This window comes from Zonotrichia leucophrys, chromosome 3 (assembly GCF_028769735.1).
Source record: "Zonotrichia leucophrys gambelii isolate GWCS_2022_RI chromosome 3, RI_Zleu_2.0, whole genome shotgun sequence".
NCBI classification, from domain to species: Eukaryota; Metazoa; Chordata; class Aves; order Passeriformes; family Passerellidae; genus Zonotrichia; species Zonotrichia leucophrys.
The window spans coordinates 9,909,003-9,928,084 of record NC_088172.1 but is presented as its reverse complement, the minus strand read 5'-3'; the positions used below and the strand labels follow the sequence as shown (position 1 = coordinate 9,928,084).

At 36.6% G+C, this 19,082-nt stretch overlaps 1 protein-coding gene across 10 annotated transcripts in view; it reads right to left on the bottom strand.

The window, feature by feature from the left end:
- Window positions 1-19,082, bottom strand: part of ADGRB3 (adhesion G protein-coupled receptor B3) — a 445,880-nt gene that overhangs the window by 401,071 nt on the left and 25,727 nt on the right. The window lies entirely within an intron of this gene.

Genomic DNA, 19,082 nt, shown 5'->3' with positions numbered 1-19,082 from the left:
CCTCAAATTCACTCTTCTCCTCTTTCCTTCATTTTTCTCTCCTTCTTTCTTCTTTTTTAATTCTTTTTTCTCTCTGAAACTCCATTTCTTATTTGTCTTACCTTAAGTCTTTGATTAAATTTTTTCTCTTCTTTCTTCTTTCCTACATCTGTTTGCATAAGTTGCCTAGACACTGTGCCCTCCTGAGAAGATAGCAGCTCCTTAATTGTCTAAGCATTTATTGTTGCAGATTTTCAGCAAGCATCCAATTTAGCGGCCAGTATGAAAAAGGGAAAAGAGTATTCAATATGTCTTTACGTAGGATTTCTGTGACAGATCTATTAACTCTCATTCTATTGCCTTCAGCAGAAAACAGCTTTCCTCTGGTCATTTTGTAAACTTCTTTCTGTGAGTAAATCAAAGTGATGCTAAGAAAATAACTGAAGAAGTTTTAATTACCTACTGCTGATGCACAATACATTAAAAAATAGGATGTCCTCCACACTTGGGATGCAAGAGATGAGGAGGTTTTGTCCAAAGTCTATAGTAAAAAGATTTGTATTGCAATGATTAAAATAGAGAAAATGGAATATAAAATGAGTTTAGAAACATTATGGGATTCTTTTTCTTCTCTAGGTAATTTACAGATTTTATTATATAAAGACTAAAAGCATATATTGAAAAATACTGGCATTTACACTACTACTTATACAATACAGTAATTTCATCATAGATATTTAAAACTAAAGTAATGAAATTCTGGTTCCTTCAGGTGACTGAAAGGTCTTCTCAGATTGCAAATCTTCTGTAACACTACTGAAGTTTTTTCTTGAACCAACAGATCTTTAATTCCTTTATGTAAATTGCAACGGCTTCATCAGAAGGGGGACTGAACAAAAAATTCAGCCCCACCCCAGATGCATCTATACCTGATCATTAGTCCATCCTCCTCAAATATAGGAGCATTTTTTTTTTTTAATTTGACACTGGAACAAGCTAAGCATTATACTGTTGAAGAGAAATGGGAAGTCATGAGGTAAGCTCCCAAAAAGAAAGTATTAAGACCATTTATTTATGTATTTGTGTATTTAATATATTGAAGAAACACTTAGGTCAGGAAACAACTCAGGACTGAAATCCCCAGAGCATGGTAATGCTTCCCAGTAGTGCTGAGTAAGGTGCTTAAATCTCAAAGAGATATCTAATTTGAGATGTATTTCTGTGTTCAGCATTTCCTACTGGCTAACTCAGTCTCCCTGCTCAGCATGATGCTTTTTCTAAACCCTTTTCTGAGACACCAAACTCTGATCCATTCTACAGGAATTCTTTGTATTACAGTAGCATAGATTTAGATATCAGCAGGTTACAAGTTAGGAGCTACAGTGCTACACAGCTGTGTCTCGTCCTTTTGTGACTCCACAATCTTACAAAACTCTTTAAATTTTGATTTTTCATCTTATATAATCTTGTTCTACTATAGCAAGAGAACTATATCAATTTAGATGAGTGAAAGGCTTCTCCTGATCATGCATTAAAAGTAGGAGCTTGTTGCAGTCATAATAAGCACTCAATCACAATCCATATATGAAAGAGCAGCCAAAGTAATTGTTGCCTGAAAACTGATACAAGAACCCTGATTTCTATTCAGACAACCTTAAAGAGTGGGGAAGATGAACACCAACTTGATGATATGGCCGTTTTCTAGATCACAATTTGTATACAGACCATAACCAAGACCTGACGAGTGATTTGTACAGCTTAACTCAGCCCAAAGGAAAGAGGCACTGTGTGAGAACAGCTCAGCTGGTAGTTGTCCTGTTACAGAATGACAACTGATCTGATTGTGATACTCAGTGTAAGTGCTTTGTTCTCATTAAAAATGAACATGCTGTGGGAGACTTTTACCACTTACTCTACAGGTGCCCACAGTGAAAAGCTAAGATATAATGAATATGTAATTTGGATATGTCTTTTATGAAAAAATCCAAATCATCAAAAAAAAAAAAAAAACAACTTGGGAAGAGCCCCTAGAGTTAGATATAATTTTCTGTTCTACCTACAGTTTTAAATGAGTTATTTGTTGTCCCTGAGCTGTAAAACCCTTTATTCCAAGTACTTATGGGACTGCCATGTCCTACTGTGGTATGGAATCCTATAATAGGATAGACAAAGTATCTGTTTGATGTTATAGCTGGAATCCTATTTCTGCCACAGGAAAATTACAAAATCTATGCACACATCATATATTGTACATGGTATTTCTGTGGAACTTTTATTTTTTTTAATCCTCGTCTGTCTTTTCTGAAGTCTGTTTGTAGGGGTGATGCCTGATATCCTAATCATCTGGGCAGATCCTACAAATACACTCTTTTAGGAAAAACAGTACCAAGATTTACCATTTTTTTTTCCCCAGCCTGAAGTACTAACACTCAAATGCACAACCAAAATAAACTGAAAAATGCCATCACATTTTAACTAAAATGTAAAAAATGGACAACATTGATTGCTTATAAAATGAAAGGTTTGAAATTTTATGATCATGGAATATCCAAGCTTCAGCATTAATTATACAATAGTTACTTACAGTATTAAAAATGGTCATCAATTCAACTTTTAGTCTGTGAAATACAGTATTATAAACATTACACAACTTCACAATGGTTTTTATGTGTCCGTCTAAGATGTCTGCAGTTGCATGTTTGAAAACTAAGGCATCTGAAGCATTACAGAGTAACAACAGAAGCAAGCAATATTTTGTGGGTTTTGTTTTAAACAATCCTTTTTTTGTAAGTATCATACATAGAGCATATAGAATGTGAGAAGTGCCAGTTTCAGAAGTCTCTGAGTCACATTTGGCTTCCTTGGTCATTAGCTCTGCAGCCACTTCCATGCAATTATACACACCCATCAAAGCTGCTTATCTGACAGAATGCACACAGTTGTCTACAACCTCCCATCAAATTTGAAGCACAGCAGAAGGCTTGAGCATATTTAGAGCAAGAAGCAACATGCCATAATGCTATCACATTTTTCCAGGATCAACAACATTAATTTTCACTTCTCAAAAGGTCAGAAAAATAATTCTTCTTTTATTTTCAATCACTGAACAATATATTTGGACAGTGCTGAAATAGAGTCAATTAAAATATTTTGATACTCTCTGCTACACTTGAAATTAAACAATTTTAAAAGAAAGTAAAGCTATTAAAGCAGCCAGATTGTCTCCTTCATGGAGCATAAAGCAAAAGTCAAAAGCAGAGCAAATCAGAGACAGAACTAATCAGACACACTAAGAAAAAATTAGTTTTGTTCTACGTTCAGTGGATATATCTTTATTTGGAAAGTTAATAGACTCTATCATGAACAGTTCACTGCATTTAATTGTTTTTAATACCCCAAATGCACCTACACTCAACAAAGCAGAAAGGTACTGGAAAACCCATGGATTTGAGCACAGGAGCCACTGAAGAAATTTCTTTTAGGACAAATTTCCTAATCTGGCCAGATTTCCTCTATTGATAAATTCTATTTTCTTATAAACCAAAACATACAGAATGCAGTTCTAAAAACTCTGCAGTAAGGTCTAGTTCATAAAACCAGGCTTTCCAGTAGTGTGGAGGTGGCAGGTGTCCCACCCTGCCTGTTTTCTATGGTGCAGTGGGGTAGTGCTTTTGGGCTGGAGTCAGATGCTACTTCTTTCAGGTCTAATAGTCCCAATCCAACTTTGTCCTCATCTTAAATGATCACTCAGCTAAAGAAAATATGTACTTTGAATCTGAGTAAAATTACATAGCATTTATGTTGTACTGCAGTAAAGATGTCTTCAAGCATTATACCAAACCACAAATACATAGGAAGTGTTACATGGTGTCTGGTCAACTTCATTAGTTAAACAATAACCACGACTAATTCTGTGTATCTGGAACCCAGCCAACACTCAAACAATCTCAAGTAGGAAGGGAATAAAGGAGTTTCCTCTTTTTCTAAGGCCTCTGCAAATGCAGTGCAGAATTGCAGCAGTCCTAGCCAGAACACAAGGGAGTATATGGATTACTGCCAAGTTCTCCACTCAAGAGCAAAATACAAACCAGGAAAGATAAAGCAATGTGGAACAATAGCCTGCCATGCCCTTGCACTGACAGCCACTGGCCTGCCGTGCTAGAGATCACTGGTACGTGCCCCCCCTTTCAAGGGAAGTTACACTCTACCATGCAAAATGTCTTCTCGTGTCACAATACAGCAGCACTGTAAATTTAGCTCATGATGATTTATGGGAGCCCTTCCTAAAGAAAATAATGTTTCTACAGCTGGGAAGAACTTTCAATAGCTCATAAGTGCAAACCTCAAAAGCATAGTTCTCACTGAGGTGCCTCAGTGCCACTGAGGGACATGTGAACCTAGCTAATTAGAAGTGTAGTTAGTATGGGCACCTTTAATCCATCTCCATCTAGTCACATATTAAAGAGAACAGTAGGATTTTTCCTTCAAATTAAAAACTGATGTTAAGAAGGTTTTAAAATTAGTTAAAAGTCCATAGATATTTAAAATGCCATTTATAAATTACTAAGTGAAAAGAAACCCAGTATGCACTCATCTTTATGGTTAAAATACAAATGCATTACACAAACATTCAAATGCATGAAGTAACACAGAAGTATTAGCAGCTTGAATAAAGATGAGGAAATGGCAAATTTGACATTAGTGATCCTTGCACAGGATCAACAGTGTCACTGGGCACTATGTGAGTATAAACTTCATCAGTAACTTCACTTTTTAAAAATAATTTACCAGCTATCAAGAGTTTAGGTCCACAGTTCTTTGTTAAGGAACTGATATTAATGTATTATTTTGATATTGCCTTCTGCAAAACTGTATCTTTTGATATTCACAGGATCTATTTCATATCCTAAGACACCATTAATATGATCTGTATAAAAAATTCTATTTATTATTGTAGATTTAATATGCTCAGCTACTTTTCATGAGACATACAGTATTAGAATTCAGAGGTCAAAAAACTTTTATTAAGATGAATAGAAGAAAAAAGGTTTTACAGGATATTATTTATCTCAGTATATAATTGGCAAGTGTTTAAGATCTCATCATCCATATAAGTCCAGTTATTTTTAATCATGAAGATCAAGGATTAATCTCTGATATTCTTTCATCACACAAGCTTTTATCATATGTTAATAATATAACTTTATGTAATGTTAGATGTTGCAACTCATCAAACAGTAGAAAGATTAAAGCAAGAAAAAGAAACATATGTAGGCCACACTGAAAAAAATATAGATGGAAATTATTAGAAACTAGGAAAGTAAACAGACACAAAATGCTAAGAAGAAATGAATGCCATCAAAAGAAATTTAAACACAAACATGAAAATCTGTCACACACAAAATTAGAATACCCCTAGAGAGCACACATTCTTAATGACTTCATAACAAAATAATCATTTTAATTATTAGTTGAGGAGGTTCTTTACATTGGTTTGCAAATGTAAAAAATTATCCTTTAAAAAAAAACCCCAACCTGTTGTAAGCAGGGTTTATTAAAAAGTGCAACACAACAATATGTTCCTTAGGGGAAGAGGCTTTGTAAATTCCTAAACTGGTGAAGATAATGGAAGCTTTTGGATGAAGAAAAAAATGAGAGTACAGTATAAATTTGATTATTAAATATCAGATGTGATGTGAAAACTGAAATGGGTTTGAAGTACCACCTAATTACACCCTTGCCTAGAAGCTGATCAGTTTAAAAAAAACTTACCTAATTTTATTACAGAAATAAATTCAGGTGTAACCATTTCACATGTATTTGTTACTGAAACACTACATATAAGGACAAGAGTACATCTAATGGGAATATTGTAAATTTTAGAGTACATCAATGAATGCAAACTGTGTTTGAGTCTACAAAAGCATTTTCTATTCCAGAAGGACAAGGTTTCTGTCCCTGCCTGTCAGCAAGCAGCAACTGTCAACCAGAGAGAGCCCATATCTTTTTTTTTTTTTTTCCCTGAAGATGGCAACCAAAAGAGGAAACATAACCTCCTATTGTGAATTACAAGCATGTTGCCTTGTATTCCCACATCTTCCCTGCTGTCTGGAGGCTATCATGGCACTGTGACATCTTCTAATGTTTGATACTCTATTTAACTCTCAGCTACTTAAAGAATTTGAGAGGAACAAATACAGAAGGAACAAACACCCTCTCTGCAGCCTCACACCATCACAGTCTGTCACATCAGGAGTGTGAAATCATCGTTTCATAGGAAGGGGTGAGACTCTGCAAAGGACCCAAAAGAGGAACATGGGGCCGTACATGTTGGGAGCCTGCATGCATTTGACACATTCAGCTGCTTAAAACACATCATACTGTTCACCTCTGGAGCACTGACAAAGAGAGGATGATAATAATGTGGCAGGTGAGATCTTTGTGTCTGCTTACCTTTGTGAAGGGACAGTGGCATGCTTGCCTTAGTAAAACTGTTCTCAGGATCTGAAGGGATCAAGGGAAAAGCAGCAAAAGCATAATCATGACTTTGAAAGTAATGCCAGATGATCTGACCATAACCAGGTCACTGCATGTCTAACAGCTTGGTGTTTCCTTGGAATAAAGTATCAGAGAGTAGGAGAAAGTTTCTGCGAATGTGTAAGTATCCCTTTAGTCCAACATTCAGAATCAAAATGTGAGAAGCTCGCAATATTCACATCTTCCTGGTCCCCTTCACCCAGCAGTTAGCCAAAGTACTACAGCATAAAGCCTTATATCTCACTTTTTTCATAACTCTGAAACATCTTTTTTTTTTTTTTTTGGTGGTGGTAACTCTTACTATAAGCTTATAAGCTTCAGGTTTGGTGGGGATTTTTTCTGTTCTGAGCAGATACAGATCAGAAGTAGAATGCAGCAAACTAAACCAGAATTACATAGAATCATAGCAGCATGCAATGACAGCATCATTTGAGTTAGAAAAGACCTCTAAGATCATTGAGTTTAACCATTAAGCCAGCATTGCAAAGTCCATCATGAAACCACGTCCCTAAATGCGACACCTACGTGTCTTCTAAATGCCTTCATGGATGTGACTGTACCACTCCCCTGTGTAGCCTGTTCCACTGCTTTACAGGCATTTCCATTAATAATTTTTTTCTAGTATCTAATTTACACCTTCCCTGGTTCAACTTGAAACCATTTCCTCTTGTCCTATTGCTTGTAATGTGAGAGAAGAGACTGACCTCCATCTTGTACAACCTCCTTCCAGGTAGCTGCAGAGAGCAATAACGTGTCCTCTGAGCCCACTTTCCAAGTCTTCAGATCACTCCTCCCAAAGTGCATATTCTACTAACTGTCTACTAACTGTTCAAGTACTTATTCAACTAGTTTGGTTCTCTCTTCCTAAGACAAGTTATTGAATGACCTCTGCCCAAAATGGAACTGCACATTTGACATAATGGCTTCACTTGAATGGCTGAAAAAAACGTGTTATATATGTAATAGCTGGACTAGCAGAGTTCAAGCCTCCAATCACAAACCATTCCTCAAGCTGGTAGACAGAGATTTGTAACCAAATCCAGTATTACAGAGGATATGTCTACACTTTGAACTAGAAGACACACTCTTAAATTCCAAGTAATTACTGAATGTTTGCTTCCCAAAGCCATTAATTCCCCATTTTCTCCTTGGTAAATTAAAAAAAAAAATCTATAGCACAGATTCATCATCACTCTTACATCAGCATTATTTTTCCTCTCTCAAAAGCAATTACTTCAAAACTTTCCCACTGACCTTTCACTAAACCTTTTTGTAACCCACCTCCCAGTGTTGCTTTATCTTCCCCTGAGCTCTGACAGAAGGACAAAGTTCCTACACTCACAGGGTCTGCAGTTCATAAACAATTAGTTGCTGTAGCCATATATGCAGTCAAAGGAAGTTTACAGTAACAGCATTCCAGAAGTTAGGATATCCTAAGTGGTGTCTATTAGGATATTCTGATTTTCGCATGCTGGACACACAGGGAGCCCTTGCCACTAAATGACAATAATTGGTATAGGTAGTCTTTCTCTCTCCTGCCTAGAGGTAGCTCTTTATTTTTCTTTCTTGTTCTATACTGACAAGTTCTACAATAAATGAGTCTTGTCTTTATTTTTCATTCAGTGGTTCAACAACTGAGCTGAGATTTACAAGGTAAGCTGGAGACAAGAAGAAACTTTCATTTTTGATAATGCACCTTCAGTCTGTTTCACATTATCTGTAAGCTTCCCATGCTCACCGAGGAATACATGTGGGGAGTCTCCTGGAGATAGCCCATCACATGAAGTTACATACAGTTCATCCCTTATCTATTCCTGATCTCCAGCAAATAGGCTGATGATCTCAAAGCACTGCACAGCCCACTGCTCACTCATTCTTCTTTACCCTTCCTTTTCTGTGTACCTATTTTTTCATAGATTGGCCTTACATTGTCTTTGCCACTCACCTCAAAACAGGAAAGTTGAAATCCTACAGTTCTTATCTAGCACATAAAGACAAGAAATGTAAGTTCAGTAACAGTTAAAGGAGAACATATTTTTAATGTTTCTTTGATCTTATTTTACAGTCCAGGCAGCAGTCACATCAACACAGCCAACCTCCACAATGCCAAGATGGCAATCACGTTTAAGTGGACTCATTGGCTACCTTAATGGAACCATCTTTTGTTTGCTCCTGTGTGTAGAGATACCTCTCCTCTCAGCTCTTAGGAAAAGCCTTAAAAATTCATCTATTTTAAAAGGTTACTTATGGTAAAGATAGCAGATAATTAGGATTAGAGACTTCAATAGCGATTACTAATATCATAATACCAAGAATCTTTTTTTTATTTAATAATGGCATAGGTACACAAGGTACTTTCAGATTAAATTTACTGTATATCCTGATTTGCTCTAGGCACAGTAATTACCTTGTAGATCACTCTAAACACAAATTGATTTTCTCAGTTTTCTAAGAATGTGCTCAATCTCATTCCTAAATAAAACACTGTACTTTATCAGAAAGCAGAATTCAGAGGGAAAGGAAATAAATGATAAATTAGCCAGTGCTTTTGGAGAGACAGGAGAATGTGCAACTGCCATCAAAGGTAAGGGAAACATTTCACTCGCCTTAGGATTTTGGATATTAGTTATGAAAGCATTTTAGTTGGGATTCCTCTCAGTGAAAAGATGTAAATCTGATTACAAACAATGTCTCTTATAAGGAAATGGTAACCTCAGTTAATGGAGGCATTGCCAGTAAGCTCTTGATGCTAAGTTACCATTTCTGGTTTGCTTTTTTTTCCCTGCTCTCATGCTTCTTCTGTGTATTTACTTCTTTGATAGAAGCTTCTGTTTTTGTGATAAAATCTAAAAGTATATAAATCATCTAACTAATGCCTGTTCCTCTTTAGCTTTTTCAAACCTAGCAGCCACACGCTAGGAAGAATTGCCAGGAATATCACAAAAGCCACTCAATTTCTGGCATGGATTCAAGTCTTTTTCATACATTCATTTACACTTCTGCAAAAATTCAGAAGACTATCTACAACTCAACCTATACAGAAATACTAATATTAAAATACCACCTTCTGCTACTCTGTCACTGTTAATAGGAATAAACGTTCCCCAATTAAACACAGATTTCTAATTAAGTCCAGAGTATTATAAACTTCTACACTGCTTTTCCACAAGAGAAAATAGAGGATTAAAAATTATCCTGGAAAAGCCTATGGGTAGGCTAAAGCTGATAAAGAGAAGAAAACAACAGTACAAAAAAAGGTTAAAGTCTTTCACACAATTGCATTTTATTGTGTAAAGAGGACACTATTAAAAACCCAGTGTCTACTAACAATTACTGCAATTCAGCATCTGATATATTTTATATATCTGCTATGCCTTATTTCTTTAGTAATAGAGAAAGAAAATTGCCAAATTTTTACAGTACCTGAGGAATCATACTTAGTTTAAAGCTCAGACTGTGTGAGACTGGCCTGTCTTTTCAATTAATGGAAATTACTGACACCACCTAAAGTAATCTTAGAACAGATTGAATAGTCAGAACAATACATTTGATCACTGAACATTTTCTTTCTATGATTATACCTTACCACATTGGGTCACATAACTAACATTCTTACCCGTCCCCAAATCTTCCATTAGTTTTGCTTAGTTTCTCTACAATCTCATCTCCTGAAAGGATTTTCAAGTAAAATTTACTGACAGTGCAGTTTTTCTATTGAATCTTGTGCTTTTAAAGAAAATTAAATTGTACCAAAACCCCCCAACTGCAGATGCTTTACTCTGAGTACAGGGTAATTTATAGAAATTATTAGATGTAGTAGATAAAATAATTCACAGTTCTCAAAAATCTGCATACATTTTGTTATTTTCTCATAATTTATAGATTTATCAATGAGTTTTCTAAATGCACATTAAAGTCTGGCATTAGTTTAACTTCTGATTTCCATTTTGCACATCTTAAAAGCTTAAGAGGTAAAATGGCTCTTGTGAAAGTCACCCCATTAGTCTCTATTGCTCTGATGAACAAGCAAGGCAGAAATACTCATCTGTCCTCCAAAATACCTTTCTCTAGTCCAGAATAACTGTTTTCTCTGCTGACCAGGACTGTGTGGCAGTCAGGGACAGCTGAGCTCACAGTGACCCGTGAGGTTTCACCTCGCACTTTCATGGGGTCCCTGTGCTGCTGAGCAGCCACATCCTGAACCTCTGGTTTGCAGGAGTGGCACAGCACAAAATGCCATGATGGAAGCTGTGACAGTTCATCAGCTGACTGACAGGCAGTCCAGTATCTGTGCAGTGCAGGTGGCAAAAAGAGATGGAAGCAATAATGTCAACATCCATTAAGCTGTTCCCAGTTGTCATTCAGATCCTTAAGCGACCACTCAGCTGTCTGGATCATCCTGCACACTACAGTCAGCAGAAACTTGCCAATTTTAATATTTATCCCAGGAAAACATGAAAGAACTTTTAAGCAGCCCTTCATCTAAAGTGCTCCAAGTTTCTCAGAAATTAAATTTAGGAGTGGGGAGAAGGGATAATCTGCTGAAGGATCAGGGGCCGTGATGGTGACAGAAGTGACAGTGACACAAGGCCAAAAGCTCCACTAAGACACAGCTCTGGTCGCCAAGGTATTGAAGAGTAGCTCTGCTGAATACAGTAAGAGGCTTCACTTTTACACACAAGGCTAAGTGTATTTCATGATAGGGTTTTTGATACTTCTAGTAATATAAAGGATTTAATGAAAATGTCTTTTAATATACAAACAAGAGAAAGAATGTGGATTTAGGTATTAAGAAGATGTTTAAGATTGTTATTAGCCAGTAAAGAGATAAAACAAAACCTGACTGGACGAAGCAATGAAATGGAGTCATCTCCTTTCTTTTATTTTGCAGACCAGGCTGGAAAAGGTGGCAGTTATGTTAATGCTTGTTTCCTAGCTATTGAAAAAATATTCACATAAGGTAAATTGCAACAAAATTTTATTTTACAACAAAACAATATTTTAGGGTTAAAATGGATTTTTTTAACGTGTAAAGCAGTGCCACTAAACTTAAATGTCATTTTACCCATCAGCTGCTGTCTTGTCATGACCTTCTCCCCACCCACTTGTGTCATGGACATTTTTGGTGAGCTGCTGACACGCTTGTCAGATCATCTGATGAGACAGACTCTCCTGATGAAGCACGAGCCACTAAAGCTGGTTTTGGCTTCTCCTACTAATTTTATGATTTTTTACATAGTTTTTTTTTCTGTGTATGAGTTCTTGAACGAGTGTCAGAGTTCTTTTTTTCTTGTTGTTCGTGGATATATTTTATATAATATAAAAAACTAAACTGAATTTATGAAACTTTTAAAATCTGAAATTTATTTCTGAATTTTTCTTGTTTAATAAATTGATAATTCACTCTCCATCAAACCTCCAACCTCGTGTATAAACTAAAAAGTAATAACAATTTAACTACTGCATTATTTTCATCAAATAGGCTGAAAAGATTTTTTCAGTTACTGAAAGAGGGATGTTTTCAGTCCTTTTTTATAAATTCATGAAATTGTCCACAAATACCACAAATAATGCTGCAAATATTATGTTTTAGAATTAGAAATTAATTAAGAAAAGAGAAGATATCAGCAACCTTAATAACTAGTTCGGTTATGTAAAAATCATAGATAAAGCCTCAGGATAAAAGTACTTGTTACCTTATTTATACATGGTAGGAGATGAAAGCCATTATAATCCCTTTATTTGGTTGATTAATTTTTAGGGCTTTTTTTTCCTGAGATTGTGTCACAATCCCTGTTTGGATTGTCTTGGTCAGACATCTTTAACCATGGCAAGGAGGACATATACAGATTGAAAGTATAATGTAGTTACTTATTGCCTAATAGATACCAAAGATAGATCAGATTTAATATGCCAGCAAACTAAGCATTATTTTGCTCCCCACATCCAATGAAAAACCTCAAGAGTTTTTGCTGGCATGGTGGGCACCAGGAACAAAAGCTGGTCTCAACTGGTCTCAAGAAACCAATCTTCAATATTGTTACACTGCATCATCCATCCCATCCAGTCCCCGCCAATGATACTGACTGGCCATCAGACTGACAACACAATTTCCTGGTTTTTCACTCACTGCCATGGGCAGGGACATCTTGCCTAGACCAGGCTGCTCAGGGCTCATCCAACCTGGCCTTGAAAACTCCCAGGGATGAGGCATCCACAACTTTTCTAGGAAACCCATGACAGTGTCTCACCACCCTCAGGGTGAAGAATTTCTTCCTAAGATCTCATCTCACCTACCTTCTCTCAGTATAAAGCCCTTACCCCTTGTCCTATCATCACATGTCCTTCCAAAAAGTCCCTCTCCATCTCTCTTGTAGGCTCCCTTTAGGTACTGGGAGGCTGCTCTAAGATCTCCCTGAAGGCTTCTCTTCTCCAGGCTGAACAATCCCAGCTCTCCCAGCCTTTCCTCATAGGAGAGGTGTTCCAGCCCTCCGATCATTGCCATGGTCCTCATCTGGAATTGTTCCAACAGGTCCATGCCCTTATGTTGGTGGCCTCAGAGTTGAAGACAGTGCTCTACTCTAGGAGATAAGAGCAAAAAACCACCAAAGTGCCTTCAAATGACTGAGTGCTGTAAGTTGCTAAATACAGTAGTTCAAAACTATTTGGTATTTGCAGTCATGACTCAATGTCCAAATGGAGATCGATAGTTATTTCAGTTGTCAGCATTGTTAACTATCCTCACTAGAACAAGGTACAGTGATGATCAAAACTTTAAGTTAGAGAAATTGCTTTGCATTTGCTATCACAAGTAGGAGCACTTAAAAATACCAATATTTTCCCCTTCTTCCACTCCTCTAGCTCATATGTATAAAGAAATCAATCCTGAACAGCTTACTTGAATAAAAAAGCACAGTCAAACCCTCATTATAACTATGCCCAGGAATATCAGTGGAGCAAAAAATCATGTTTGATTATATTCTGAATATCTATGTAGCCTGCTAAAAAAAGATTTTCTGACAAACATAAGCAAAATTGTATTTTTTGAGTGAAAATGGAAAAACATCACACTGTTCTCAAGTTTCACTTTTGTTCATAGGAATCAATTAACTTCTTTGTGCTCATTACAGTCCAGGAAATTATTTGCTCTGCTCCCAATTAGGTACTTGATGTATGTGGTTCATTACCTAAGGTCTTGTTTGTACGGATGGATGCAGACAGAACTCCATTCATACTGCACATTGTCAGCCATGAGCCCATTTTGGGCCAGAAGTAATTCAGCTGCATCAGAAAAATGGCACATTCCAGCAAAAGAGCTTTACAAAAGGACACAGAAATTCACTCACATGGGAACACTGATTTTGGATCATAGAGCTGGCTCATATCCAGAGAGTTCAGAGTATAACTAGAGAAGCTCAGGTTCCCCCTCATCCATTCATGTGGATGTGCCTGGAATCATATTGGGTTGCTTCTGCTCTCTGACAGTACAACTGTATTTTTCTCCCATGGGAGAGCAACTGGGGTACAATAAAACTCTAGTGCAGAGGGTCAACAAACATCCTATACACTAACAGCTTCTAAATTATGATATAATTTACTTAACAGAAAATGGGAATTAACTTCAAAAGCTTCAGCAAAACATAAATTGCAGTACATTCAGGGCTGTAAAACTGTTAATAAATAAATCACCTCTTAATTATTACCTATCAACAGGATACTATGACAAATAGATACCCATTACATGAAAACAGACAACTAATAAGGATATTGCTCCTCTTTTAAAGTTTATTTACATTAATAAGCTGCATACTGTTAATCTCAAAAAAAAAAAATGCTGCTCTGCATACTTTGTTTCTTTGATAACATTAACAATAAGAATGAGGAATTTAGACATCTTTCCAAGTGTTTGACTACAATTAGGAATGGCTAAAAAAAACTCCAAGCAAACATGTAGGGGGTGACAGGACAAGGTGCAATGGCTGTGAACTGAGTAGGTTTAGATTAGCTATTATGAAGAAATTAATTACTGTGAGGGTGGTGAGGCACTGGAAGAAGTTACCCAGAGAATTCGTGGATGCCCCATCCCTGCAAGTGCTCAAGGCCAGGTTGCCTAGGGCCTTAATCAAGCTGTTCTAGTGGGAGGTGTCCCTGCCCATGGAAGGGGTTTGGAACTAGATTATCTTTAAGGTCCCTTCCAACCCAAACCAGTCTATGATTCTACATATTAACAAAGTTGTCTTCAACATCTGCAGTAACAAAGAAATTAAAAAATAAAACCTAAACAGTGACCTTCAATCCAGGTAAGAAAAACCAACTTGGAATTCAAAACTATTTGGTATTTGCAGTCATGGCTCAATGTCCAAATGGAGATCAATAACAAGTGGTGTCATCCCATAAGGGAGCCAGGTGTGGTATCTCCATTAACGACATTTCCTGTGGCTCTTAATGCAACTCTCAGCAAGTTTTTGGATATCTCAGGGGTGCAATTGATTCACTAATGGGAATCTTGGGGGATCTGGACAGGCTTGAGGAGTGGGCCCATGTGAACCTCATGAAATTTAACAGGGCCAAGTGCAAGTCCTGGACCTGGGTCGAGGCAATACCCAATGTCATTACAGACTGGGGGATGGCTGGACTGAGAGCAGCCCTGCCCAGGATGACTTGGTGATACTGTTGGATGAAAAATCAAATGTGAAACAGCAGTAGGCACCTGCAATCTTGGAAACCAATTATAGCCTAGGGTGCACAAACTCATGCATGGCCAGCAGGCTGAGGGAAGCCATTTCTCCCTCTACTCTGCTCTCACAATACCCCACCCAGAGTACTGTGTCCAGCTGTGGAGCCCCCAGTACACAATGGACCTGGATGTGTTAAAGCACATTTAGAGGAAGGTTATAAAGATGGTCACAGGGCTGGGACACCTCTCCTGGGAAGGAAGGCTGTGGGAGGTAAGTTTGCTAAGCCTAAAGAAGATAAGGCTGTGGGGAGATCTTACTGTGGCCTTTCAGTCCTTAGAGGCAGGGGCTTATAAGAAAGACTGAGGGATTTTTCACCAGGGCTTGTAGTAACCAGACAAGACGCAACATTCTAGTTGAAATAATATATTCAGATTGTACACAATGAAGGAATTTTTTATTATGAGGGTGGTGAGACACTGGAACAGGTTTCCCAGAAAGGCTGTGGATGCCACATCCCTGCAACTGTTCAAGGCCAGGTTCGTTGGGGTTTTGAGCAAACTGGTCTGTTTCAATGTGTCTCTGCCCAAGGGTTGGAACTACATGATAGTTAATGGTTTCTTCCAAACAAATCCATTCTACAATTCTGTAAGTTAGCAGAAGAAAGAAAAGAGTCCAGATAAAACTAACATGATAAAACAAATGGCAAACATAATGGAAAAGGTACTTAGAAGTAGTGGTATCACTTATGACTTCAGAACAGAAAGCTTTATTAAGCAGAATGCTGCAGTGTTCTATCTGGGCTCTGGTTCTATTAATATTTTTAATAACATGGAAAACATGTATTGCATGGATAACATAACATAACAAGGACTGCATGTAAATATTACAGGCAATAACTCTCAGATGGTAGGAAACAATGAGAATTCCCAAATTTCTTGGGACAAATAAGAGCAACTACAGTGTTCTTTATTTAAGACCTACAAAGACACTGGAGGAACAACTTATGAGGCAGCAGTTCTTAGGAGGAAATCTGGAGGTCTTGGGAATTTTTACTAAACCAGACCCAGCAATATGCAGTAGTTCTCAACTTAATGTAATACTTGTCATCTGTGTCATCTGAAAGGCATGAGGAGTAATCTGTTTGAACTAGCAGGTGGTTTAAGCTCTGCATCTTGCTTTGAGAATTGCTCTTGCAGAAAGTGGTTTATTTGGAGGCAATCCAGAAGAGAAAAACAGGAATTATAAAGCTGTAGCGAGTGATCTGCATGGAAATGCCAAAGAGATTGGAGATAATTAGCCTAGAAAATGGAAGAGTTATGGTTGGAAGGATTTATTTAAACACATTTTTTCAAGGCTCTATCTAGGGTGTTTACAGTCTTCAGTTACATAAAAGAAACCTACCAAGAAAAAGGAAGTAATTTTTTTCTTTATATTCACAATGATTAACAGAAGAACTGATTAATAAGAAAAATCTTTTAAAAAAACAAAACCAAGCCAAAGCTTTTATTAAGAACAGCTCGTAAAACAGGTATGTGGTAGCTGACAAGTCTTAGCTCCTGGGAGTGTCTAAAAAATGGGTTAGATGGACATCTCTCAGGAACATTTTAGATTAGGTTCAGAATTTTGGGGGGGAAAAGAGGAAAGATACAGTGACTTCCCAAGGTCCTCCAAACTTCTTTTGCACAATTCAGTTTAGACCAACTCACTGAGGTAGTGAAAGCACATCAGGTTATACAACACACAGTACTAAATTTCGGACATAAAAGATACACTATCTTTTGCAAAAACATAAACACTTCAGACACACTTCAAAGTTAGCCTGAAGTATGAAGTGTATTGCTCTATGGTGCAGTGAGACCTCACCCATGTATAACAATAGCTGGTACATCTCAACTGCAAACATGACCATTTAAAGGAAATAAGTGCAGTTTGTTCTGAGAGGCCACAAACATCTCTCTCCTCCAACCCCTATGAAATATAATATTAAGTAGGATAGAGGGATAAAATATTTCACCTCATAACATGCCTGGATGTTCTGTTTGGAAATCAACCAACACATAAAAAAACACAGGAATTCAAAATATAAGCATTGTAATACACTTCTTATTTTCTACCCTTACTCTGAGGTCTATAAACAGCATCTAAGAGATCCTGGACAATCAAGATCTCTCAGATGCTGTTTGTAGACTTCGGAGTAAGTCTCTTATACTGAATGTAGATTGACTGTGTCAGTTTGAACTGATTAGTTCAACTTTCTGAGAAATGTCACTTAATATAATGCAAACAATCTGAATTCAGAGCATTGTGTAGACAAGGAACCAACTCAAAAGTAAAACTAATTTTTTTCCCAGCTTGTACATGAGGCCAGGATAGACTTAAACATCCACAGATTTTCCATAATAGAAGACAATACAGAACTTGCTATGTTTGACTGTAGCACTCCCAAATAATATGGGAGATCATAATCACATCCCTAAATGTTTTTTACTGTAAGTAAGTCTCACAATTATTGGAGTAAAGAGTTACTGTATTTCCCCTTCACATACACTCTGTTTATAAAAGGAAATAGTTTTAAGAGCAAAAAACTGAAACAAACTTACCAGAAGTCTAGAACCTTTGAGGGACAGACAAGCATTACTCTGTATAGAATGACTAGGGGAGTTTCATAGGAGCAAGACTAGAGACAGCAGTGTTGCTTTTACCAGCACTCTAAGGATTCGAGATACCAAAGAAAATAAGGCATATTGCAATTTACTTCTACCAGACTCAAGGGTAACCTGAAGACTTTCTTCTACCACTGGTTATTTAAAAGACAGAGTCAGAGAGATGGAATGACAGCTGTGAAAACTCATGTCTCAGGATTTTCAAAGACAAGTTGTACAAACACAAAAATGAAGATTTGGATTGTGAAATGAAAATACGCTTCTACACATAGACTGCAATTCACACATTCTCACATATGGGTTTTAAATGATTTGATGAAATGATTTGATTTTTTTAACAGTTTTTAAATTCTTTCAAGTAAGGAACAGAAGAAATTATATGTTAGTTATGTAAGCAGTCATTGATTGGCAAATGGATCAAATCAAAGATTAAATGTTAATAGAAATAACAATTCAGTATTTAGAAAATGATGCATTTAATAAAATCCTGACTGGGTCAAAGGCTTGCCTTTAGAAGGGAGGGTGAAACTTACCTGTATAACTTACTCATTAAGAAGCATTTCCTGATTTGTGCCAATAAATATTATCTGTAAGAAGTTAAATTATTTCACTTTTACATTACTGTATCAAATCCCACTATCACTATCTTCATGGGGAAGAAAAAGAGTAAAAAGCAGTTTACATCAGGATTGAGATTTATTCAAAAAAGGGTTATATAATACTTCTGGAGGTTGCAAAATCTTTCAGAAAAAAAAAAGTATCTGAGAATTTTACCATAAATTGTTTATGAATCAATGCAATGATGGCATAGGATATTTATTTAACAACAGATTTAATAAAAACTATAGTCAAAAATAAAATATGTTAGCAGACTTAGTATTATGTAAGCTTAGATTTTTTATGTAATCCGATGATTAATTTTATTCACTGTGTTTTTAATATATGTTCTTCAATAAAAAGGCAATGAAGCCCATCTATAGTCTCTTGTATAAAACCTATTATCAGATTTCAACTCTGTTTCAAAGCCTGCTTCTCTTGAACTGAGTATCATGAAGAGTAGTATAGACTAAAATCAGACCTTTTAGAGGAGGTTTATATTCTAGATGCTGAAATAATTGTTAAAAATTAATAACTCTACTCATGTTTTCAGATATATATATATATATATTTATATATATAAAACATTAAGCCTTGTGCCTTTTCAGATTGAGATATATATATATAT